A 27,300-nucleotide genomic window follows, 5' to 3' on the forward strand; every position below is an offset into this window, starting at 1 on the left:
CCACCCACTAATAATGGCTTGTCAGCCACTTGTGTAAAATGCAGATATTTATTTCCACCTATCCCCCAATACAGATATTTCTGGCCTGAGAGGTTGTTTTCCTATATATACAAGGCCAACCCTTTTGGTTTTAGGTTACAAAAAATTCCTTAAGGACAAAAACTTGAAATTCTCTCTCTATCTCTATCTTGCAACCTATACACTCTCTCTCTACACTTCTTAAACCAATATTGGAGCTCTCCTTGCTGTGATTATTGAGTCCAAATTTTAGCCCTTGAGAGTGAGAACTTGTGGGTTTGTTAACAAAAGAGTTGCCTTGCTTCAAGAGGTATAATTTTGAGCATCTTTACACTACTTCTCTTCCATTTTTTCTTCATATTTTAAAACTATTTTTGGACTATTTTTATGGGCTGAAGCTTGCGGTTTAAGGCTATTAAAGGTAGAGGGGTTAATCAGCATTCTTTTAACCTTGTTCTCTAAGCTTTTGCCCTTGTGTTTCCCATTATTTTCTCAAATTTTTTTGAGCTTTTTTTCATTGATTTTCAGAGTTTTTTAGAGGCTAAAAATATTGTTTTGAAGTCCCAAAAATGGAGGGGTTAGCCACCCCTCCTTTGGCTTATTGACTAGCTTAAATTCTCCATTATTTTAGCTTACTCATTTAGCTGTTTTTACCTCAATTCCAACACTGTTTTAGTGTATATTACGTCTGTTTTTATGTGTTAGTTTCATTTATGCTTTGTATTGCATACTTGTAGTGTAATGGTCCTCATAGGTTTGGTGGTTTAGGCCCTAGCCACCAACCTATTTGAGTTGATAGTATTTATTTCAAGTTTTCCATACTTATGTTCATCTCTAATTATCTCTGCAACCTCTCTCATTTCTTGGCTTTTCCTTTGCTTTGAGAGTTGTTTCAAACCAATTGTTTGTTTAAAGCTTGGGATAGAGATTGTTGTGCTTAATGGTTTAATCTCTTCGGAGGTTCATTACCAACGGCATGACATATCTCTCATGCCCAAAACAACCCTTTGTTTGATACTTCTTTCCATTAGTAGACTTAATCTTCATTATTGGACTTAATTGATTAAGGAATGGAAAGGTAATTAAAATAGGTAATTAAAATTTAGATAAAATGGACTAAGATAATAAAATAATTTGGTGTTCAATCGGATGTTAATTGAACACATGGAGACTTGAGTCATTTCATACTTGTTAGTGATGAAATGGTTCAAGTTTCCAAGGTCAACCACTTCCCTTGATCAAATTATTATAGGGATGAGGTTTGTGAGTCTTTCATTATGCATTTATTGAAATTGTATCCCTTGGTTTATAAGCCATCACGCAATGAAATTGCATCGATTGATGGCTTGCGAATCGAGCTTACCCCTCATTTGACCTGTTTGTTGATAAGGAGAGGCAGGGTGGACAAACATCCCCTGAGAATACTCTGGTTTGTGCTCTGTTTGTCCTCTGTTGCTGCAGGAAAGAACCAACATTAGTGGCTGGCAGGCCACTTTTGGTAGCCGGCCGGCTACTACTTCTGGGTTGCCGGCCACTTTTTCTAGGCAGGCAGTGCTCTTTTTCTAGCAGAGCATAGCAGAAGCTGAGGTGAAAAAACAGTGCAATTTTTTAACTATGCAACAGAGACATTCTGGTAGCAAAACATGGGGCTTTTTTGGGTGGAAATCCGTGTGCATGCATGGGTCAACCCTCATTCCCCGTTGCTTATAATAATTAATTAATTAGCTAATTAATTGTGCATTGTAATTAGCTAGTTAGTTTTTGTATTAAACTAAGTAGAATAGTTAGTTAATTTTGTGTTGTACTTATTTAATTAGCTAAAATAGTTAGTTAATTCGTGGTGTTGTAATAATTAGCTAGCATAGTTAAATTATTTCATTTGGTTTGTAATAGTTAGTTAAGTAGCTTAACTAATTTATTTATTCGAACCCTCTTGAGCGAGGGCCAATACGTAATAATGTGTATGTCTTCCAACCCCATGTCTTTCTCATTTTTATTTACCTGCTTACAATGGGTAGTTTAGAACATCATGTTTCTTGTAGCATTTCCCATGTTTGCATTCATTTTTCTTGCATGAATTGATGATCAGTTCATGATTCTAACAAGTATTGTTGTTTATTACTTTGTTGAATACGTGTTTAAACCGTATGATATCAAATTGATTCACATGTCATGATTAGTGACTGAGCCTATTAATTGCATTTTTGCATGTGTTGCATTAGGCATATTTTGCATTAGTTAGGACCATGCATTTTTCTAACTGGTTTCTCTTTTGGCTCGCCTCGGGAATTAGGGTAAGTATTTATTGCTTTAGCATATCGCATGCGTGTGATTGTTGCCATGTCTAGCATGCTTGGCATAAGGCTAATTGCTTAATTGATATACTTGCTTGAATGCCTGTGGATGAAGGCTAATTGCTTGAATTGGAATAATTTGAGTAATGTATATATGAGATCACTTTTTCAAGTGGTACATATTTAAACAATTTTTAAAAACAAAACATGAAATCAAATGTTTCAACTTTTGCAAATTAGTCTATACTTGTGTGCAACACATAGTAAGTTAGTCTAATAAATCGGAACAAGAGCATGTAATATAAATAAGAATCACATCATGATTAGTAGAGGCCAATATTTGATTAGGTGAGTGGGGTGCTCAATTCATGACCTTTCCATCTTGTACCTAAGTTCCTAAGCTGAGACACTTTGGTGATGACAGATAAGTGGCCTTTGGCACAAGTCCCATAAAACATTTAGGTGGCGACTCTGTATCTTGCAAAATAGTCCATTTTTGGCATTTTGATTCAAAATTGATTTTCTAAAAGATTTGTCGGATTTAGACTCTTTTGTGTTTATTTGTTTCACATTGCACTTGTGGAATCAGATTCAGAACCACATGAGTCCGAACTGTAGGGCTAGTCGAATCCGAAAGGGGCACAAAAAGTCGAGCTACACACACCTTCTCTCTCTGAGTTCTTAACTTCTAGCTCTAAATACTCTCAATCCGTTGATTTCTTCACCCTAGTCCCTTGGAGAAAAACGTTGAGCACGTTGAGGGCTTCATTCTAATCGAAAAAGTTAGTGTTTTCAGCTTCATCAAGTTCTACCCTTTGTTTCCTCTTGTCTTCTACTTTAAGGTTGGGATTTCTTTGACTCTTTTATATGATTTTTAGCTTAGTTATTTGCTCTTTGAAAATGGTTAATGATTTGGAGATTTATGGGAGAAATCTAGGCTTTGGGTTTGAAATCAAAAGAGGGATTTTCCAAATGGGTTCTTGGAAATGGTTGCGGTGATGTGTTTATGGGTGAGATATGTTAAAATGGTGGATATCCCTTCTTGAAATTGATTTTGCAAAATAAAGGAGGTTTGCCCCAAATTTCGGATATTGGAATTGTGCAAGGAAATAGAAAATGTTGTGGGTTTTGTAAGATTGAAACGATGGTTATGTTGATGATGATGGTGGAGTTGGATATATAGTATCATTCCCATTGTAAAAGGATGGAATTGTATATTTTGATTGGAAACTGTCTATGCATAAAATAACTGTTTTGGGCTATCGGCGGAGGATAGTCTTGATTGTTGTAGACATTGTATGATGATTAGGTTGAATTGAAACTAATTTCTTATACATTGTGCATTTAGCATCATTTTATATTGAACATTGTAAGTGTATTGTTTTTTAGAAAGAGAGGGCGAATACCTTGGTGAATCTAGTTAGGGGGTGTGGTTGTGGTTATAATGTTGGCCTGTGTGTCTTTGGTGAAAGTTCAAAAACCCACTCCGTTAGGTGTCGATCTTCCCGATTAGTACAAGTAAAATGGATTTGGTAGTGCTTGTGTAGCCTACTAGCAGACATATCCCTAGAGATTCCAGTGTGTTGTATCGACTGCCTTGTTTTCTATTATAAAGGTTACTTTTCGTGAATTGATTTATAATCTGGTATTACAATGTTTTGAGATGAAAAATGATGAATGTATGACAAATGGCATGCATGTGCATTCACTTTATAATTTTGCTAAAATTCATATACTGTGTTAGAGTATCTCATTGGACTGTGGCTGATCCTATGTTGAAAACAACTTTCAGGTGCTACTGATATGCCTCCACCAAGGACGTAACTTGGGAGGACTTGGAGCTAAATGCGTCATTTTTGTTTATTGATGTAATTATTTTTGTTTAAGCCTCGACTTTACCTATATTGAGTTAAACTCATTTTGTTATACCTAAGCATCGACTTGGAAAGTTGGAGCCATTTGGGTATATAATTATTTGGTTTTACTTTTACTTTATTTCATGTATCCATGTCATATGCTATAATCTAGGGTTTTATGAATCTATATTGCATATGTCATCTTTTGTATTAATCAAAGTTATGAATGGAATAGAAGATATGCTATTGTTGACCATTTGTAAGAAATGTTATGAGTTGGATAATTGTTATTTATTTTGGAGCGTTACAACTCGGCATCAGAGCTACTGAGGCAATGGGTTCTTTTTTTTGATAATAGTAGAAATAGACCAGGTATGCTATGTGATAACATGCTTATGTGACTACATATGTATGGAATTTAATTTCTAAGATATTGATTAGGTCTCTGAGTTTCTAGAAGTCCTGTTAGAAGAGTACTTGATCACTGTTATTTCTAACTGGAACTCTGGCAATGTTGCAGGACGGTCACTATCTAGAAAGGAAATTCGTTTGTGTTTATTTGATTAAGTGCTTATTTAGAGTGAATTAATTGTTGTCCATCGCATTAGGACATGAGTTAATTAGCTTCAGTACATTTGTGAATGTGCTAATCTATTGTGTTACCTTTATTAGGATGTTAGGACATGGTGGTAGTAGGCGTGGCAGGCCTAGGCGGTAGGAGGTGCCGTTATTAGATGATATTCCAGTGTAAGAGGTTCAGGGAGAGACTTGGGACAACAAAAGACAGAGGGGTTCCACCCCACAGCAGTCCCAGGTAGTACAACTTAGATCCACTTTTCATATACCGAGTTTTGATTCAGGGAGGAGTAGTTAGGGTGGGATCACTTGCTTTAAGTGTGGTCAACTGGGCCATAAGTCTCCAGTTTGCCCGCAGAGAGGAGGAGGGCAGCAGTCTGTGTCATCTACGGCTCGTCCACAAAGCTAGAGTTAGAGTCAGAGGAGAGGGTAGCTAGCTGCCTACCTATTATCAGTGTGGGCAGTTGGGGCACTTAAAGAGATTTTGCCCTCAGACAGGTGGCAGTCACCAAGGTCACATTAACTTGTACTTTTTATTTAAGTCAAGCACTTGTTGGAAAATGCACAGTAGTTGTCTCCAGTGATGTCCTTCAGTCGGGTGGTCGACCGGTGATGTTTTGTTCTATATCCATTTTATTCCAACAAGCGTAAAAGGGTGTGTTTGGGATAGTTTTTTCTTTGTTTTCATTTCCTTGAGTTATATTTTGTGTTTTGGTCAGTTATAGGCTCAATATTCAGTTTAGAATTCATTGAAATGCAACCATTTTCAATTTCAAAATTCAAAGCAAAATGGTTTTCATCCTCAAGTGCCATTCATGCCATTCAAACTTGCAAAACAAACTCTTTTCATTAAATATCAGGGATTAAACCTTGATCAAAGTGGTACAGGAGAGAGTTGAATCTATAAGTGTCCACTCCCAAGAAAAAATACATGAAAAAAAAACAATAAAAAAAAGGAAAAACAGAGAAAACAAAAGAAAGATGGAGGAATTTTCTTGGATCACTGGTGGTAGCCCGACAATTACAAACCGACGTCATTTGCAAATGGCTTCATTGTTCGACTCTCCGTCAGTTGCCTCACCACATCTTCACTCCTTGGAAGCTCTTGAAGACTCTGCTTCAGCATTTGTAGAGCTTCCTAAGAGATGACTCCCTACTGCCCATCAAATGAGGAGCACCAAGGAGCTCCAAATTGTGTTGCGGAGGTTGCTTGGCATTTCAGCTCTGTATTTCATTTTTTCAATTGGTTAATCTCCTTTTCCAGCATCTTAAAACATGCTATGGAAAAGATAAAGTTGTGCTTTCAGCTATTGCGCCTCATTTGTCTTTCTATGCAACTGGCAGGACAAATTGGAGACCACAGTTACGGTCTCCACATAGGATTTTAATGTATAAGAGTTGGCATTGTTGTCAGAGTGCGCTGCCATTAATTGCTTGACTGACAACACATAAAAATTGAAAATAGGGATAGGGGTAGGGGTAGGGGCACTCTATCAGAAGAGTTGGTGTCGGTAATCTCTATCGGGGATTCATTAAGGTCTAGAAAAAGGGAAAGAGTACGCTAAGAAAAGGCCATGTCAGAGGGTAGTAACATAGAGTTTACAGAGTAATGGCACAGAGGGATTTTGCAGTTTTGCTCTCTACTCTACTCTAACTCGTAGGGCTCATTTAAGAAGAGGATGGAGGAAGAAGAAGCTAAAGAGGGATTGCCGAGGCAATCGTTGAAAATCAGGGTCGGTCCAACTGTTGTTGATCAGGGGTAGCGATTGTTGAAATTGCGTGCCAAATGTGACAGTCGAAGAAGACAAACAAGGGAGAGAGAGACAAGAACAGGGGAAAGAGATATGTATATATTGTGTATATATATATGTAAGTGTATCTGTATGTATATATGTACATGTATTCATATGTTTTTGTGTATTTGTATGTCTATTTGTATATATATGTCTATGTATGTATCTGTATATGTATGTATGTATATGTATATTGATGTATGTTGCATGTATAACAAAACAAGAGAGTGAAAAGAAAAAAAACAACATAATTTCAAAAAAGAAGAAAAGAAATAGAAAAATAAATTTGTGGATCAATCAAATACGGTTAAAACCTTCTCCTTCTCTGTATGAAATACGATTAGGTACGTGTCACGACCCAAACCCGCCCCTATAGGTTTAGTGTCATGACCGGCCAGTAATCCTAAGATTACCGAAGGCCTCTTAAACAAATACATAATATTAGGAACTAGCAGAAGCAAAATACAAACATACATCGTCCATTGAGTTGTGCAGACTTACATGAAATAGACAATATTTAAACTTTTTCTTTTTTATATACATATATTATCACATCGATCATGCATCAGCACATATATAAAGAAGACAAAAGGGACTTAGCCCTATATACAGAATAACCAAAAACTTAAACTTTAACCACATAGCCTCGGCATTTGACATATTCGGAACCTCCATGGGAAGCACATAGGTTGGTTGACAAGATAAAGTCTAGGCAGAAGCTCTAGGCCTGGTTACGCGCTTGATCATCTATATGCATATATAACATAATAAGCTAAAACCCAGTGAATAACAATAGTGTAAAGAGGTTATGAATGATGTCCTTACTGCAATCCAAATCGGCCAATTTTAGTAATAAACAAAAATCATAATCATATGCTTAGCAGATCCATATTTCATACGGAAAGAATAGTAGTTATACGTGGTACATCTAATAGCAAAACAATACAGGTGGTCTCATGAAGACCGAACAGACGGTCACGAAGACCGTCAATATAGTAAACAGGAGTTCCAAGAAGTGGAACTGACAGAGATCTTTGTAACAATGATAGTAAACAGGTGCTAAGGATGCCACGAATACAGTTTAAGAAAATAGGATCATCATTCATTAAGACAAAGAACCATTTCAGAATAGAGAATAGTGTAACACAGAAAATAAATACTTTTACTTAAACGTATCTCCACAACAGTGTTACTCACAGATAGCTCCAGAGAAAGAGTAGACGGACCATAGCACGTGACCTACACAAACACATAACAGATACACATTGAAACACAATATCATTTCCTTGATCAAACTTAACTTTTCTTGTCTTTTTGCTATTTAAGTAATCTAAAGTTCTACTATGCTTATTCTTTCTTTATTCAGATGAATCGGATTCTCATTTTACATATTTTTTCATTACCAAATCCTTCTTTTCCAGACAGACTGATTTCTTACTTGGCTTCTTAATCAATTACTACTAAATCAATGATTTCAAACTTTTTCTTCTTTTGTTTTATAAAACATAAAATTAAAGCTATAAAGCTTTTAGGAGCATCTTTGCATGTACGAAATTTAATTCATAATCAAACCAATTTTTAATTCTCAAATTCTAAATTTAGCCAAATTTAGCTTTAATTCATTTTCTTCATATCAAACCCAATTTTAAACCCACAAATTCTAACACATGAATTAAACTTTCAAAATATCATTCCAAAACTTAGGTTTAAACATGGCTTGTCTAAAAATATACAAACTTTTAAATAATTAAGAAAACTTGATCATTTTTAAACCATTTACCTATAAAACTCTTCTTCAAAGTCAATTATATATTCCATTGTATGGATCAAGTCTTCAAACAATTTTTGTTGGATGTAATTTATAGAGCTTAAGTCAAGCCTAATTCTCAAAATTGAACGCAAACTTAACAAATTTAAAGAATCATAACTCATATTCTTCAACCTAACTTAATTTAACATCCAAAACCCAAAAGTCATTAATTGATAGAATTAATCTCCAAATTCCTTTCATTATTTCTTTCCAATTACTTGAAATTGAACCCAATTATTTCTTAATTTCAGCTCTTAGCTAAATTATTTATAAAATCTAAGCTTCAATATCTTACTCAAAATCCAATTTCTTACAAAATCCATAAGATTAATTCCATAGCTTTCTTACTTTCAAGTTCAATTTCTCAATTCATCCAAATTATATACAATTGAACCTAATTTCTTTCTAATTCCATAACTATAATCTCAAATCCTTCTCAATCTCAAGTATTATAAAAAGATTCTATAAAAGTAAACCAAACATAATTAATTTCTAAATTCCCCAAAACCATGATTCTAGCTCAATTTCCTTCATTTTCTCCTTAATTCCTTCCAATTGCAAGATATTGATTATAAATTCATCTTTAATTTCAAGTGAAGTATAAAGATTTTACAAAAATCAAGCATGATTTCATACCTTGAACTTTAATTTCAAGAAGTTTAGTTGATTCCCTTCAATTCCATGCCTTAGCTAACTTTTTCTTCCATATTTCTTCTTCTTCTTGGACTCTTGAGTTAGATTTCCAGCACAAATCTCTCTCTCTCTCTCTCTCTCTCTCTCTCTCTCTCTCTCTCGGTTTTCTTCTCCTTCTCGGTGCTCTCACTTTTTTTTTTCCTTTCCTTCTTTGAGCTCACAATGCTTCCAACATACACACATGAACCCTTATATTGGTATGTATATATATGTATGTCTATTTGTTGCCTCAAAGCTTCTAGAATACACCAACACTCAGACTTCTCTACACACCCACACCCATATACACCCTCCAATTAGATTCTTTCCTAATTTAATTTATGCTTGGGATTAATTTAATTAAGCAATATTTAGGCTTACTAAATCTCGATTAACACATAATTAAATTAATCATAACTGATCAAAAAATCCCATATAATTTAATTAGTTTATTTGACTTCCTTTAGAGCCCGATTAATTATATTTAAATTTATTAGTCTGAATCAGATTTTTAATCAAACTTCCAAAAGGCTCCAAATATCGAATTAAAATTATTTCCATCTTCAAATTTAGTTTCTCACATCATCAAGGCCTTCCATTTCAGATCAAACTCAAAATCTTCGTCAAAAAATTACATGCTCAATTAAATACCTCATAAATAAGTTGTATTCATAATAATCTTAATTCTCAATTCTCATAACTTAATTAACTCCAATTTAGACCCACTTAATGAAATATCAATTTTACTAAACTGTATCGAATATTTAATTAAACTCTCATAGGGTCCAATGCTCGAAATTAAAATAATTCAAGTCACCAATTATACCTTCTTGGGCTATTTAGGCTTTTAATTTCTAATTCCAAAATAAATCCTCAATAGAATCATATATGAATTAGAATAATAGGCAATTAAAATTTAAATCTCCTTAATTAATTATGTGCTAATTATTATACGTGATGGGGTCATCACAGTACACCTGTTAGTTAAATCACATTTTCTCATTTCGCGTGAAACGCGTTAGGATTTCGAGATTATTGGTTAAAACCTTCTCCCTCTTCGTATGAAATATGGTTAGATACGCTTGTTGGTTAAACCACATTTCCTCCTTTTGCGTGAAACGCGTTAGGATTTCCAGATTACCTAGTTAAAACCTTTTCCCTCTCCATATGAAATATAATTAGGTACACCTATTGGTTACTTCACTATTCCTCCTCTCGCGTGAGATGCATTTGTAGTTTAAGTTCACTTTTTCTCCTCTCGTGTGAGACGCGTTTGGACTTCAAGTTCACCATTCCTCCTCTCATATGAGACACATTTGGAGTTCGAGTTCACTATTCCTCCTCTCGCATGAGATGTGTTTGGATCTAAGGTTCACTATTTCTCCTCTCATGTGAGACGCGTTTGGATCTTAAGTTCACTATTCCTCCTCTCGCGTGAGACGCGTTTGGAATTCGAGTTCACCTTTCTCCTCTATTATTTATGTTGTGGCACATTTGTATGCGATGCATTCTCTCTATTATTTGTATGCGATGTACCCCCTATGATGCTTCATATCAGTTGCCCGAGGCTTGCCTCTCATATCACCATCTTCATATCTTTATCATCATTTCATTGCATTGCATTGCATAATCATGAATTTCAAAACAACAGGCTATGCGAAGTGTGTAAGTCCAACTTTTAGATTGCATTTTGAGCATATCAGTTGCATCTTGCCCCTGAACTACGCTAGTTTGATTCCTTGCAAAGGGATACGTAGGCAATCCTCAGGTTCAACCAATTACATTTGCATCTTGTTTGTTTGCCCAAGTCTTAAGGCCTTGTCAAAAGGGTCATCTTCAAGCTTTGATATTCACTCACGTCATGAAATGGCTTTGAGTTCTGTCAAAGAGAGGCAACTGTAGACACCTCATTTTGACTGACTCAAAGGCTTGGCCACTTTTTTTTGATTACCTGATGATGAAAATAAGAATGGGTTTTGTGAAAAATCCTCAATAAAAAAAAGAGATGAAATTTGAGCTTTAATCTTCACCCTAAGTCTATTTTGGCTAAGTGTTTAGGTCCCATCGGGCACCGGAGCAAAGCTGGACTGAACCGGAGCAAAATGGCTAACTTTCTCACTGGCCGATCGACCACCTGATGATAGATTTGCCCAAATTTTTGTTGGTTTGGCCAGGGGACTTCACAACCCCATTTTTTGACCCATTTATGCATTCAATGCATGTATACTCAACCTTCATTGCCTAGTGCTTGATCCATTGAAGGCCATGCTCCATTTTTGTCTTCCATTAACTCCATTTGTGCTCCATTAGCTCCATTATCTTCCCTAAATGCTCCATTAGTTCTCCACTTTGTCTTCTACCATTGCTCCACTTGCATTGCCTATATAAGGAGAGCTCAATTCTTGAGTTTTAAGGGATGAATTTGAGCGAAGAAGTGTAAAAAGAATGTTGAGTTTGAATTAGAGTTTGAAGAGAAAAGAAAGCTTTGAAAATAAGATAGTTGTCTTGCCAAAATAGTGAAGTTACATAGCCTCTATGTATCTCATCTTTCCTTGCAAAAACTACTTAAGTACCAAGTCCTAAAGCTTTGATAAAAGCGAGAGTAATTCTTGCCAACCCTCATTCTATCTCAAATTCCAAGCTCTTGAATTAAGGATTGAGATCATAATTCACAACCTTGAGGGTGATAAAGAGAAAACTTGGAAATCAAGAAGTTTAATATTTATTTGAAAGGTGAATTTTCAATTCTTTCATTTTTTTTTGTTGGTATTTTCTATCTTATATTTGTTTTCTTGCTTTCGTTTCATATTGTTTTGTTGTAATCTAACCAGAAGTGGTTAGTTTTCAATTATTTTATTTTCTTGCACTTTCTATCTTGTATTCATTTTCTTGCTATAGTTTCATATTAGTCTTATTGTAATCTAACCGGAAGTGATTGGTTGAGCCACCTATATATTCTTCGTTTGTTCTTTTCTTGGTGTTGCAACAAGACATGTTTTGCTAGGCTTAGTTGACCGGCCAGCCTAGTTAGTCAACAGGCTAACTTCTTTTGGAAGAAACAGAGTAGTCTTTCGGTGTTGTGCATACCAATTTTCTATGGTCTCCAAGGCACATGAAGCTTCTATTTTGCTTTCATTTGAAAGTTTTGTGAGGTTTTTTTTTATTTATTTTGTTTTTGTTGTAATATTTTCCTCCTCCCTATTTCATTTGGTTTGTAACTACTTATTTGAAGTGTTGTAATAATTCTTTGCCCCGTTTTTCTCTATCACATTCTTTTACTTGCTTTCCTTTGTGCATATGCATCATATTTTGTTTTAACTCCTATCCATGCTTTGCATTTATGTTTCACGCATCTTGATTTGTCTAAGTTTGCATTTGTGGATTTATTCAATTCCTATGTGTGATTATGTGCTCTACCTCATGTTCTTGGGATGATTCACATGTCATATAGTAGAAGCTGAATCTTTAGTTGTATTTTATGATTGAATTGTATTAGAATTTTGTATATAAGATCATGCAAGTTTTGTTAACTTTGTTTTGTAGCTTTTCGCGGGACGTCGGTAAATATGTAAGTTTTTATGCTTTAACATCCCGCTTGTGCATGTTTTTTTTTTACTATGTTTAGCATCCTACCATGTGGTTGCTTGCTTACTTGATATCACTATATGAATATCAGTGGATGGAGGTTGTGTCGCTTAATTTGGAATTATGTTGATTTTCATGTTTGTAAACTCTATTTCTTTGAGTTGTACATTTTCAATACTCTTTCAAAACACGTGAAATCAAATTGTTCCAAAATGAATGACATAGTTTATACTTGTATGCTTCACATAGTAAATTGTAGGATTTATTTAATAACCAGAATATGGGCATATAAAGTTAATAAAACTCATATCATGGTTTAGTAGAGGCCGATCTTTTGATCAGGAGAGCGGCGGTGCTCAGTTAATGGCCTTATCCTCTCATACCTAAGGTTCTGAGCCAAGCATCCTTGCTTACAACGAACAATGGCTCTGGCACGAGTCACGGGTTTTCTAATTTTTTCAAAATATTAGGTGGTGACTCTAAGATCTAGTGATGTAGTCCATTTTTGGCAAAGATTTTGTAATAAAACAGATTTTCTATAAAAGTTGCCAAGTCTAGACTTTCATCTATGTTTCACATTGTACTCGTGAGACTAGATCAAAGAAGTTAAGGGTCCGAACTGTTGAATGCGCACGGGTACCCCCTCAAGCATGTTACAGCAGGTCAATGGTGGAAGTATGGGTGAGAGCGTATTGGGGTGACTTGGGAGGCTTTTTCTAATGCCTTCCAGGACAAGTTTTTACCACCCATTTCTAGGGAGAAGTTGAGGGAGCAGTTTCTGAAACTGAAATAGTTGAACACACCCGTGGCCAAGTTTGAGGTGGCTTTCACAAGCTTATTGAGGTTTGCACGGGAACTTATGGAAATAGAAGAGGTTGAGGACGGAGTCCTTTTCATGGTGGCCAGGTCTATGATTAGGGATTACGGTCACTTAATGGAGGCGGTGACTCACTTAGAGACGGTGATTCAAACAGAGGAAGAGCCGATAAGAGGCTCTAGGCAGAGGAGCCAGGATGTTTAGGGGAATGCTAGGGCTAACAAACGGCAAAGGGGTTTCACCCCACATCATAGTTTAGATCCATCGTTCCCCTGCCAAGTTTTGGATTGGGAAGAGGTAACGAGGGTGGTTTCACTTGCTTTAAGTGTGGTCAGTTAGGCCATAAGTCTTCAGTTTGCCTTCAGAGGGGAGGAGGGCAATAGTCTACTCCATCCTTGACTCATTCTCAGTGTCAGGGCCAAGGGAGAGGGCAATCGCCTAACTGTTATCAGTGTAAGCAGTTCGAGCACTTGAGGAGGATTTGCCCCTAGTCAGGTGGCACATCTGGATCGAGACAGACAAAGAGCCATCAACCAACCCAATCAGCATTGATCGGTGCCTAAATGTACATATTTAATCCCTTAATACACACTTTATTAGTTTATTAATTTATAATTTTGTGTGATTTTTGTGTGTTTGTATATATTTTAAATGTTTTTACATAAATTAATGTAAGTAATACTTTTTAATATTATATATATTATAAAATAAATAAAATTAATAAAAAGAGAAAGCAGGCCTCCCATGCCCCTCTTTCTCAATCATATATATATAGTAAAATATTATATTATTATATTATTTATAATTTAAATAAAAAAATAAAAAATATATATATAATTAATAGTATCGGCAGCCATCGGTTGCCCGACACCCTCCATTGCTAAGTATAAATATACACTAGTAAGAAACACCCGTGCAAGGCACGGGCTTTTTAAGGTATAAATAATTATTAGCATTTCACCCATGCTATGCACATGATAAAATAATATATTATTCAATAAAAATATGATAATGATATTTAATTTTTTTTATATTATGTAAAATAAAACTTAAATGAAAGTTAGTCAATTAGGATTTTCTTAATTGTTTAAAATTAAAAAAATCAAAAAAATTAGTATGAGATATTGATCATAAGGCTTTTGACTAAAAATCTCATTTTGTTTATATAAATGGGAGTATAAGCTTCACTTTATGTAAATGAACCAATTCACTTTTTTCTTCTTTTCTCGATGTGAGATTATAAAATAAAAGTTAAAGGAAAGCTAGTCAATGAGGATTTTCCTAATTGTTTAAAAGTTAACAATTGTTTGGACGGGAAGTTTATTTCGAATTAAGCAATCTTAGGCGTTTAATCTTTAATTAGGTCAATCTTTAATTTATTTCGAATCAAACAAATTTAACTAATATATTTTGATAAAACCACTAAAATCGCAGTTAAATCAGCAAATCAGTCAAATCGAAAGTGGTTCACCCTATCAGCTAGGTCAAAGGACCACCCAACTTATACAAAAATTTATTAATTAAAACTTTTAAATTTTATTTTAATTTTAAAATTTAAACTGTCTTGAACTGAAACATACACAATACTATAATAGTAAATGGGAACATATGCTTTATATAGTGAAACAACTTATTTTCTCCTCATTTTCCTGATGTGAGATTGTAAAATAAAAGTTAATAGTTATTTGAACGAGAAGTTTATTTCTAATCAAGCAATCTCAGTCGTTCAATTTTTAATAAGGTCAATATTAGTTTATGTCAAATCAAACAAATCAAATCAATATATTTTGATAAAAAAACTAAAACCGTGGTTAAACCAGTGAATTAGTCAAACCGAAACGATTCAGCTTAATTAGTTAAATCAAAAGACCAACCAATTTACAACAAAATTAATTAATTAAAATATCAAAATTTTATTTTAAATTTAAACCATCTTGAACTGAAACATGCACAATACTATAATATTAAATGAGAGTATAAGATTCACTTTATATAAGTGAAACAACTCATTTTTTATTTCTTTTCTCAATGTGAGATTGTAATTATTTTAAAGTTAAATATTATGTGAGTTTCAAAATCTCATACAAAATTATTTTTAAAATCAAAATGTCTATGTGATATTGTAAAATAAAAGTTAAACAGAAGCTAATCGATGGAGATTTTCTTAATTGTTTATAATTAAGAAAATAAAAAAAAAAATTAGTATTGCGGGGGGCCGAATAATGAGGGTCGCAAATAAGCCGAATAGACGAACTTGGAAAGCTGGGACATAAATATAGTGTTCGGCTTCCCTCCACATATTCGGCCTCCTACCCTATTCGGTCGAGAGGCCGGTTGGGTGAGAGGCCAAATGCCAAATTGAAGATGGGCCCAATCCCGAGGCCCAAGAAAGAAAAGATATAATAGAAGAATATCAGCCAGAAAGAAGTATGTGAGAACTATTGTGCTTAACTTAGAATATAAGTAATCTTGAGTATAGAGACTGACTTGCCCGTCGGAGGGCTAATTCCGGCACCCCTGACCGGAGTGTTTATTCCTTTTCAGGTGACTAGAAGAGGATCAATAGCGTCCCCCAGGATCAGAAGAGTATTTCCAAACCACATCCTCACAATTGACGCCGTCTGTGGGAATACTCAAATACATCCATGGCGGGCGTACTGGAAGACCCTCCGATAGTCACCGATGAAACCACGCAGAGAGACAACCTCATTCCAACAAACATGCTTGGACCGGAGACTATCCCCGTCAGACGCGCTTTGAACTTCACCACACCCTCAACTCTAGAGCATGAAGCAATGCAAGCGATCATGGAACAAGCAAAGCAAAAGGAACAAAGGTTGGAGAACATGATCGCAGAGAACGAACGTCTCTGTTAGGATTTGGCCTTGGAGGTGGCGAAATCCAAACGAGTTGTACACCAAGGCCCAGAACGACCTGTGAGGGCAGGTGGTCGACGATCTCGAGCCCGACAACAAGACACTGATAGCAACTCCGATTCATTATCCCTGGAGCCCAAGAAGAAGGGACGATCTGAAACTTTCAGTTCTTCTGAAGAGAGTTGTAGACGCGCCCGCGGAGGGGCCTCATGCTATAGTTCGGACTCTCGATTTGTGTCACGGTTCTTAATCTTGAACCAAAGAGTCCAAATCTAGCAAATCGTTTTGAGAAACAGATTTTTGCAAAAGTAGTGCCAAACATGGACTGCTTTGCCAGATACAGAGTCGCCACCTAAATATTTAAAAATGGGAGAATTTAGGAAACCCTGACTCGGTGCCGAAGGCCACATGTCCATCATCACCGGAGTTGTCCCGGCTCGGGAGCTTGGGTACGATCGGGGAAGGTCAGCTATGAGCACCCGCTTTCGCCCGGTCCGAAGACCGGCCTCTACTAACCATGATATCCGATTTTGAAAACGTTATGTGTTCTTATTCCAGTTATTAGCCTAGAATTACTATGTTATGCGCACAGCAAACAAGTATAGACTAGGTTGCCTAATTTGGAAATAAGCATTGCATATCCGTTTGTTTTAAAAAAAATGCTTTGGGGTTTGCTACTCGCAAGTAGGCTAAAATACGGATTTCAACGAGTTTTTCCAACTCAAACAATCCAGCCTTCACCCGCAGGCATCCAAACAGTTTATAACACATAAGCATCTAGCCACATGTTAAGCATGCTATCATGGCAACATTCACACTCATGCGATATGCTAAAGCGGAAATACTTACATCGTACTCCGTGCCAAAACAATAAACTAGTTAGCAAACATGCATGTCCTAGCTCATGTTAAATTGCCTAATGCAACACATACAGGGTGCAATCGAAGTAGGCTCGGCTAACCTAAGCATGGCATATGAAATGCGATCAATTGATGCACGTATTCAATTTGGAATTGAAATACAAATGCAGTTAGCGTGATGTACCGAGCCCAATGCATGCAGTACAAATGCATGGATGCACGCATGCATAGCATGAGGTATGCTAAATTTAACATGCCCTAATACTAACCATCAAAGCAGGTAAGTAAAAGGGAAGAAAGAAGCGGGGATTGGAAGACATACACACCACTCACGCACACTTATTACAGATTTGCCCTAACTCGGAGGGACCAAATAAATAATACAAATTAATTAACTATGCAAGCTAATTAAATATTACAAATTGCCTAATCAACTAAGCAAATTAACTTAAGCTAAGAAAACAAGAAATCGCCTCGGGAAATGCACCGCCATGCGTAGGCTGCCTCTGTTTTCCTTCCTTCACTCCTCTGGAGGCTGCCAAAACCTCAGGACTGCTTCCTTGGACATTGGGGAGTGCCACCGGCTGAATGGAATTGCCACCGGCAGTGTGGTGTGGTCACCGGCACAAAATAAAGCTATCGGTTGATGATTTACTGCCGGTCGGCAAAGTATACTGCCGGTCGGCAAAGAAAGCCTGCAGAACCTGCAACTCACAGCAACAGAGGGCATGGCAAAGCATGGCAGCACAATTCAAGGCATGTATGCACTACTCATGTCCCTTATCATAGTGATGACTCAAAGGGGCATGTGCCTCGATTCTCGGACCACCAATCACGCATTTCCATGCATGATGGCCCAAGGAATCAAGTGTGCAATTTTCATGTCAAATGAAATGCAAACCAATCGAACAAACTAAGGCCCAATTCCTATCACCAAATCAAGGAATAAGGCATACATGCAAGATGCAATGCAACCTAGGCATGCAAGCTAAGGATGCAACATGGCATGGCGAGGCACTTATGCAAGCATACAAGCAAACATGAGGCAATGCTAACTAATGGCAAGATGGACTTAAGCATAGTTTAGTCAGCTCTAATAAGGCCTAAAACAAGGGCCAAAGTGCTATAATGAGTGACCAAATACACATGCACACATACACATGTTGAAAGGCCAACACTTAGGCACAAATTAGACAACCCTCAAGCACACTTGAAAGGGGCAATCATGGACTAATTAGCATGCATTATAAGCCTAAAAAAATGTAGGAAATGATGCCAAATTAACCTACTCATGCAAGCTATACATGCAACGAGGCCCAAGGACCTAAAGCATGATCACATGACTCATGAAGCAAATGACCAAATTGAACCAAAACAGTCCCAAATCATGCAAAAACAAGCCTCAAGAATCACTTAGATGGCATCCAAGTAACCTAATCCTAGAGGCATACATCACGGCACAAATATGAAGCATGGGGCATCAACTCTTGAAGCAACAAAAGGGCCACAAAATGCAAACATTTAGGCATGCTAAAAGGACTGAAATAACATGTAGGGTGGTTCCAAACCACCGAAATGATGCAAGCAACGCATACTACACATTTGCATACTTGAGGCCAACAAGCCCGAATACAAAGGAGCTATACTAAGCATGCCAAATCCGACCCAAACAACTATGGACAGACCTAAAACATGGCAAAATATGCACAAAACCTTCACAAGACTAAGCCTAAAACATGCTTGAACAAAGGCTAACAACCTAAGGCATATTAAGGCATAAACATGGCATTAAAAGGTAGGTATGCTAAGCATGCATGGTGTACCAAAATCAATTTAAAATCATGTTATATTATGGAAATATAAGCATGAAAAACAGTCTATACATGCTCAACACACACTCAAACATAGGCTCCCTCAAGAGGCCAAAAAGGGTCCATTTCAAGGACAACAAGGAGAGGGGGTGGCCTCCCCTTTTGGAGACTTCAAGGCACCATCTTCACCACTGAAATCCCTCAAGATTTCAGTGGTGAAGAGGCCCAAACACCAAAGTCTCGAAACTAGCACAAAATAGCACAAAATGAGGCCTTTCAAGGCCTAGGAGGGGTCAAACACCTCCAAACCACAAAACACTCTAAACAAACAATTTAGAGGGCTTAAAAACAGAACTTTTTTGTATTATACACTAAGCTCAAAAATGATTTTAAGATAGGTAAAGACAAGATGCAAAAATGGGGAATAATGGGACTAGATTCTCACCCTTGAAGACCCCTTTACAAGTGATGCTCCAATGGCCCTCCTTGGCTTGAATCCAACACCAAAACACCAAAATCAGTCCCTTAGAACCTCAGTAGGTAAGTGAAGGTGAAACACTAGGTGTTTGTGTGCAATAGTATGGACTAAACACACTAAAACACACACAAGAGGGAGATATAGAGATAGAAGGTGTATGGATTCTAACCCTAGAACTCAAAACCCTAAAAATGGCCGTCTAAATATCTCTCAAGTGTTTCAAGTCTCTAACCTTAGCAACAAGAGAGAGCCCCTCTCTTTATAGAAGCTTTTGTCTTGTAAAGCTTACAAGACAAGCTTCATAAGAGGGAGATCCCTCCATACACGTGTATGGAGGGGAGCAAAAAGCAAGACAGCTGTCTTAAAATATCTGCAATAGTAGATGCACAGTAGTCGGCCGGCCAAAGATGCCATCTTGGCCAAAAAGAGTGCCGACCGACACTAAAAAGTGCCGACCAGCAATAAACTATGCCGACCGGCAAACTACAGTGCCGATGGAAGCAAAAACCGGCCGGTGGCCTCTAGCCACTGCCGGTGGTGTGTGGGGATGCCTCACAAGGCATTCCCTGCCCTTCCAAGGCAAAACACAAGTGTTTGGTGCAAAACCAGACACTAAACGGTCGAGTTCGGAGATCCTGAGGCAAGGCGCGTAGCCGAGACCTCCGGGAACTCCAAACGAACACAAACATGGATGATCACCGAGTGTTCAAACGGTGACGTCCAAGTCTTGAGGACGGTCAAAAATGGGGTGTCTACAAGAGTCCCCGTATAAGGCATAAGCGAAGAAGAAACAGTTCGGATGAAGATCGACACGATCCTTTTGTACGACGGATTGCAAAGGCAGTGCTACCCAAGAAATTCAAAGCACCGTCATTCACCTTGTACAACAGTAAATCAGACCCCACCGATCACATCCGCTATTACAAGCAAGCCATGACATTACATGCAGATGACGAGGCTTTGATGTGCAAAATATTTTCGAGCAGTTTGGGATCACTAGCTGTCAAGTGGTATTACAAACTGGAGCCGTCTTCGATTAAAAGCTTCCACCAACTCCAAAAATCCTTCAGGGCAAGGTTTATCGCTAATGAGGTCCAGCCAAAGCAAGCCGATTCCCTTTGGGCAATGCAGATTCAACCGGGCGAAACCCTTTGTGCCTACTTGGCGCGGTGTTGGGAATGTTTCAATCTGGTAGACGATGTTTGCAATGACTCCATGGCCATCACCGCCTTCAGGATGGGGCTGCATCCCGACAGTGCCCTCCGCAACTTTTTGACCAGAAGGCCCCCCAAGACAGTTTGGTTGTTGATGAAGAAGGTTGAAGAATATTGTAAAGTGGAAGATGATGCTTTGAGGGTTAAAGCCGAAAACATGACCAACAGGACGGCTCTTGCTGAAACTGCTCAGCCGTTAAATTTTGTAGCACCCCAGAGCCCTGAACCACGACATCGGGCCAAAAGGGACAAGAGACGGGATTCCCGCCGATCGAGCGACCAATGCTCCCACCGAGAAATTGAATAGCTGCAAGTTGATAGCAGGCGCATGAGGCACGCCGACAAGAAATATACGAAGTTGACAGAGCTGATCAATGCGGTTATGTCCAAAATCCAACACCTTTCATTCTTCAAATGGTCGTCGAAAATGGTAGGACCACCCGACATGAGAAGTTGGGACAGACGGTATGAGTATCACAAGGACCATGGCCATGATACTGATAGTTGTTATGCATTGAAGGACCTCCCGGAAGAATTGGTACAAGATGGCCGGCTACAACAGTAGGCCCGCAAAGGCAACCCAACCAAAGTAATAGCCGTAAGACAGGATTCACCTCTGCTCGGCGTGATCCACATGATATACAGCCTGCCAATCTCATCCGCGGTGCATATGATTCAGTCAAGTCCTGACCCTCAGAACCAACTCACTCCAGCTAAACGACCCCATGAAGCTGCAAGCATTTCCTTTGATGATTCAGATCTGACCGATGTGACACTTCCCCACATTGATCCCTTGGTAACTGAGTTACGTGTAAACGGATTCACAGTTGAGCGCGTACTTATTGATCCGGGGAGCACATCAGAGGTTATATACTACAAGACATTCACCAAACTCGGCTTCTCCGAATCGGATCTTTCCCTGGCCCTTTATCCACTATTCAGCTTCAACGCCAATCCAGAGTACCTGTTGGGAAAAATCACACTACTCGTTCGAGCGGGCTCCCGCATAGTGGATGTAGAATTCTTGGTCGTCAAGCTGCCATCGCCGTACAATCTCATTATGGGGCAGACTTGGTTGCACACCATGCAGGCCGTTCCGAGTACGTATCATCAGCTGCTCTGCTTCTCGACAAAACGCGGTATTGAACAAATTCGTGGCTCCCAGAAATCGGCACAAGCAAGTTATCTCCTTGCTAAAAAAATGCCAAAGCAGCTACAGGTGAATTCTATTGAGGTGCCAGATCGAGGGAGCCTCGACGATGTTGGGCGACTCCCCAATGAAAAGGCCACGGAACGCTTAGACCAAGTTGAAATCAATGGAAGCCCAGACAAATTCTTCATGGTCGGTGCATCCCTGAATCAAACCGATAGAGAGCAGCTAATTTCTTTCCTGCTCAGCAACCTTGATGTTTTTGCATGGACTCCATACGAGATGTCGGGTATAGATCCTTCTGTTTCACAGCACCATTTGAATGTTGACCCTAAGTGTAAGCCGATCATTCAGAAAAGCCGGCGGTCAGCCACAGAGCACACTGCCACCGTTGTTGATGAGGTTGACAGGCTGCTTGAAGCCGGGGCAATCAGGGAAGTGACTTACCCTACATGGCTCTCTAATACGGTGGTTGTGAAGAAGAAAAATGGGACTTGGCGATTGTGCGTCGATTTCACGGACCAAAATAAAGCTTGCCCCAAGGATTGTTTTCCCCTACCCAGAATTGACCAACTTGTAGATGCGACGGCACGCCATCAACGTATGAGCTTTCTCGATGCCTACAGAGGTTACCATCAAATCACCATGCATCCTGTGGACCAAGAAAAGGCTGCATTCCTCACCCCAAGAAGAACCTATGGCTACAAGGTTATGCCTTTTGGGCTGAAGAATGCAGGGGCAACCTACCAAAGACTGGTCACTGCCATGTTCAAGGAACAACTCGGCCACACTATGGAAGTGTACATTGACAATATGGTGGTGAAGTCCAAGGAAGAGCAGAATCATATATCTGATCTAGAAGAGACATTTGGCATTTTTCAGAAATACAGAATGAAGCTGAACGCTTCCAAATGTGCGTTTGGGATCGGCTCTAGAAAATTCTTGGGTTACATTGTCAACCACCGAGGAATCGAAGCCAACCCAAGGCAAATCACAGCAATCCTAGAACTCGGTTCCCCTCGATCGGTCAAACAAGTTCAAAAGTTAATGGGGATGGCCGCCGCTCTCAACAGGTTCATCAATCGTTCCACGGATCGCTGCCGACAATTCTTTCATACACTTCGGCAGGGAAAGGCTTTTGAATGGTCTACCGAGTGCGAAGCTACTTTCAACGGCCTCAAGACCTACCTCCGGTCAGCTCCACTCTTGACAACACCGTCGGCTAATGATCCACTCATTTTGTATCTAGCAGTCTCCGACCGGGCCGTCAGTGTTGTACTGATAAAGGAAGAACTGGGGGAGCAGCGGCCGACATATTATGTGAGCAAGGCAATGGTTGACGCCAAAACACGCTACCTTCCACTGGAGAAACTCATCCTAGCCCTGGTTATGGCGGCAAGAAAGCTGATGCATTACTTCCAGGGGTATAGCATTGGTGTGCTAACAGATTATCCCGTCCGATCAGTACTCCACAGCGCAGAAGCATCAGGACGTGTTGCAAAATGGGCTTTTGAACTCGACCAGTATGATCTTCAGTTTCTACCTAGAACCTCAATCAAAGGATAGGTGCTCGTTAACTTTGTTGCCGAATTCACCGGGGGTCTTGCCGACTTCAAGTCTGATGAAATTCGACCGAAGCCGAACTGGAGAATTTATGTCGGGGACATCTGGCAGTTGTACTGTGATAGATCATCCAATCAGCGGGGCAGTGGAGCCGGGGTTGTGATCATGGCTCCCGACAGCGCAATAATTGAACAAGCCGTCAAGCTCGGCTTCGAAGCATCAAATAACGAAGCCGAATACGAAGCCCTTCTGACTGGTTTGCGGAATGCTCATCTTCTGGGTGCTCAGCGTTTGCTTGTATTTTGCGATTCAAAACTGGTGATCAATCAGCTAAAGGAGGAGTACGTGGCAAGAAACGACCGTATGGCGGCTTACATGAAAATGGCCAACTCCTTGCTGGAAAAATTTGACCATCATGAATTGAACCAGATAACACGTGATCAAAACACACACGCAGATGCCCTAGCCTACTTAGCCTCCGCCAGTAACTCAGAGATTAAACGGACCATCGAAGTAGGTTTCATCCCGGAGCCGAGCATCGACCCTTCGGAGGAAGTTCAGGTCAATATTATAGAATCTGGACCGAGTTAGATGGATCCCATTGCTGCATTTCTGTCTTTCGAATAGCTCCCAGAGGACAAGAAAGAAGCGCACAAGTTGCGAAACAAAGCCCTGCGATACTACTTGGATCCGCAAGGAAGGCTTTATAAAAAATCCCTCTCTGGTCTATATTTGGAATGTGTACACCCTGACAAAGTTGAAGAGCTTCTTGCTGAAATACATGAAGGCAGTTGTGGTGCCTATTCTGGAGGGCGCTCTTTGGCCCATAGAGCTATAACATAGGGGTATTATTGGCCGACAATGAGATCTGATGCGGAATGCTATGTGAAAACATGTGAACAGTGCCAGAAGTTCTCCCCGTTAACCCATCTACCTGTTAAAGAATTGAGCTCTATCACCAGCCCCTGGCTGCTTGCCCAGTGGGGGCTTGATATCGTAGGACCATTGTCGAGGGCCCCAGGGAACAAGCGATACTTGATTGTCGCCACAGACTACTTCACAAAATGGGTCGAAGCAGAGGCATTAGCACGTATTCGAGATTCTGATGTCAAGCGCTTTGTGTGGAGAAATATCATAACTCGATTTGGCATTCCAAGAGCTCTTATCTCAGGCAACGGCACCCAGTTTGATTGTGGCGTCTACCGGGAGCTGTGCAGCAAGTATGGTATCCGGCCCTACTTTTTTACGCCGGCTCACCCACAGAGCAATGGTCAAGCCGAAGCCTCTAACAAATTCATTTTGGACGGCATCAAGAAGAGGCTGGAGAGAGCCAAAGGCAAATGGGTCGAAGAATTGCCGAGTGTTTTGTGGGCTCATTGAACTACGCCGAGGAGATCTACTGGAGAGACGTCGTTTGCTCTATGCTTTGGAACCCAGGCGATCATACCCCTGGAGATCGGCCACCCAACCCTGAAAACTCAAGTTTTTGACATGGGTTGAAACGACATGATGCTGGCTTTGGATTTGATTTTGATTGAAGGATGAAGACCGTGCTGTTGCATCCATGGCGCGGTACCAGCAGCAGCTTGCCAAGTCATATAATCAACGTGTTCAGCTGTGCCGTTACATACCAGAGGAGTTGGTCCTGAAAAAGGTACTTCCAGCTGCCAAGAAATCGGTTGATGGAAAATTGGGTCCTAACTGAGACGGCCCCTATCAGATTGATTTCATTGCAGGAGTAGGGGCATATTGGCTCAAAGACATGTCAGGAGGAGTCTGCCTCGACCTTGGAATTCCACACATTTGTGCAAATTTTATCACTGACCCGACTTGTGGGGCATGATACTTGTTCTGAACGGTTTTCCATGTACATCTCATTTTCTGTAATGCAAAGATTGCTATTCACTCACTTCAAAATCCAGTTCAAAGGTGTTCAGATAAAAGCCTCCGGATTCGGAGCGCCCTTCGTGGATATCGCGATTGGCGAAAAAGTCTCTGGATTCGGAGCCCTATCGGCGCATGACGTCTTTGGGCCAATTAAGCCTCTGAATTTGGAGCGCCCTTCGTGGATATCATGATTGGCCAAAAAGTCTTCGGATTCGGAGCGCCCTTCGTGGATATCACGATTGCCCAAAAAGTCTCCAGATTTGGAACCCCATCGGCGCATGACGTCTTTGGGCCGATTAAGCCTCCGGATTCGGAGCGCCCTTCGTGGATATCACGATTGGCTAAAAAGCCTCCGGATTGGGAGCACCCTTCGTGGATATCACGACTGGCCAAAGTCTCTGAATTCGGAGCCCCATCGACGCATGACGTTTTTGGGCCGATTAAGCCTCCGAATTCGGAGCGCCCTTTGTGGATATCACGACTGGCCAGTCTTCGGATTCGGAGCCCTATCGGCGCATGACGTCTTTGGGCCGATTAAGCCTCCGAATTCAGAGCGCCCTTCGTAGATATCACGATTGGCCCAAAAGCCTCCAAATTCGGAGCGCCCTTCGTGGATATCACGATTGGCCAAAAAGTCTTCGGATTCGGAGCCCTATCGGTACATGACGTCTTTGGGCTGATTAAGCCTCCGGATTCGGGGCGCCCTTCGTGGATATCACGAATGACCAGTCTCCGGATTCGGAGCCCCATTGGCGCATGAGTCTAGAGCCGAATAAATACTCAATGTACGATTGGCCAAAATAAAGATTTCGGCTTCGAAACCTGAATCTAGAGCCGGCAAAGTCCGTTTACAGTTACACTATGAAACGCAAAACATGCAAATGCGTGAAGAATAAAAATTACAATAAAACATAAGATCACAATAAAATTACATAGATTTCAATCAATGTACTATTATTCAAAATCACAATAAAAACAGACGATGTACTTTTATTCAATTAGTCGAAAATTACATAAGATTTTGCATTACAATGTCTACTCCTACGCGGTTTCTCCCTCATCATCACTCTTTTCGACTTCAAAAGCGGAGAAGGGAAAATGATCACGTTGGTACCACGGTAACGCCAAATTAACACCCTCTGCTCGAAGAGCCTCCGCGGCCTGAAGTGCCTTAATCTAACTGTGCCTAAAGCCGCAGTTCTCGCAACGGCAGACCTCCTCCGCAAGCTTCTCCTTGGTTTTGTCGATCCCAATCTTCCGGCCCGCATGAAAGCCTTGTTCATACCCCATTGCCCTTGCATTTTCCACGACAAACATGCTTGTCGTCTCCTTATCGGCTATCGCGTGACTTAACAGCCGTTGGGTCACTCTTTCGTTCACAACCGGATCAGAGTGACCTGCCACGCGAGGCTCCACGGTTTGAGCCTTCCTAATTTCCCTGAGCTCACGCTCAGCTTTTTCCGTACGAACCTCCAAACTACGTATTCGCTCCTCTTTCTTCTCTATTTCTCGTTGCGCGGCGCGCAGACGTATGCCGACCTCATAAGCGGTATATAGCCCCTTCACCGCACCATGGATGCCTTCTCGAAATACATCGAAATCCTGTCGTCCAACCATCGACTGTTGGACCTCCGGTGGAAAGATCTGTCGAGCGAACTTGACTGCTACACCTGGATCTTTAATGATGGAATCTGCCTCCGTTATCGGTTTATTTTCTACGAAAACCGCAAAACTCAACGTTCGTGGCGTCGCATCGGGCTCGCTTCTCGGTCGTGGCCGCGGGGAGCTTCCTCGTTGCTGTTTCTCCTTTCTGGGTGATCTGCTTCGACGACTAGGGGGCTGACGCCTTTCCCGTTCTTTGGACGCCCTTCTTTCCGTGCGCATAGGCTCACTACTGCGATTCATTGCAGTGTCTAACTCAGTCAATGTTCGCCCTACTCCTTTGTTGTTAAAGAATAACCTGTTTGACATTCGCACTTGTCCCAGGCTAGTTTAAATCAAGTCTGAATAAAAATAAATGGAATTACTGGCGCAATCTCA

At 39.8% G+C, this 27,300-nt stretch overlaps 1 long non-coding RNA gene across 1 annotated transcript; it reads right to left on the reverse strand.

Moving 5' to 3' along the window:
* Positions 1–5,607: 5,607 nt before the first annotated feature.
* LOC114271637 (uncharacterized) lies at positions 5,608–9,190 on the reverse strand. The gene is made up of 3 exons (XR_003632379.2): positions 8,984–9,190; positions 7,735–7,776; positions 5,608–7,284 (listed from the first exon to the last, which is right to left on the reverse strand). It is a non-coding gene; the product is annotated as an uncharacterized LOC114271637 (long non-coding RNA).
* Positions 9,191–27,300: the final 18,110 nt, after the last annotated feature.

Source organism: Camellia sinensis, chromosome 13 (assembly GCF_055761805.1).
Source record: "Camellia sinensis isolate YWXY chromosome 13, ASM5576180v1, whole genome shotgun sequence".
In the NCBI taxonomy this organism is placed as follows: domain Eukaryota; kingdom Viridiplantae; phylum Streptophyta; class Magnoliopsida; order Ericales; family Theaceae; genus Camellia; species Camellia sinensis.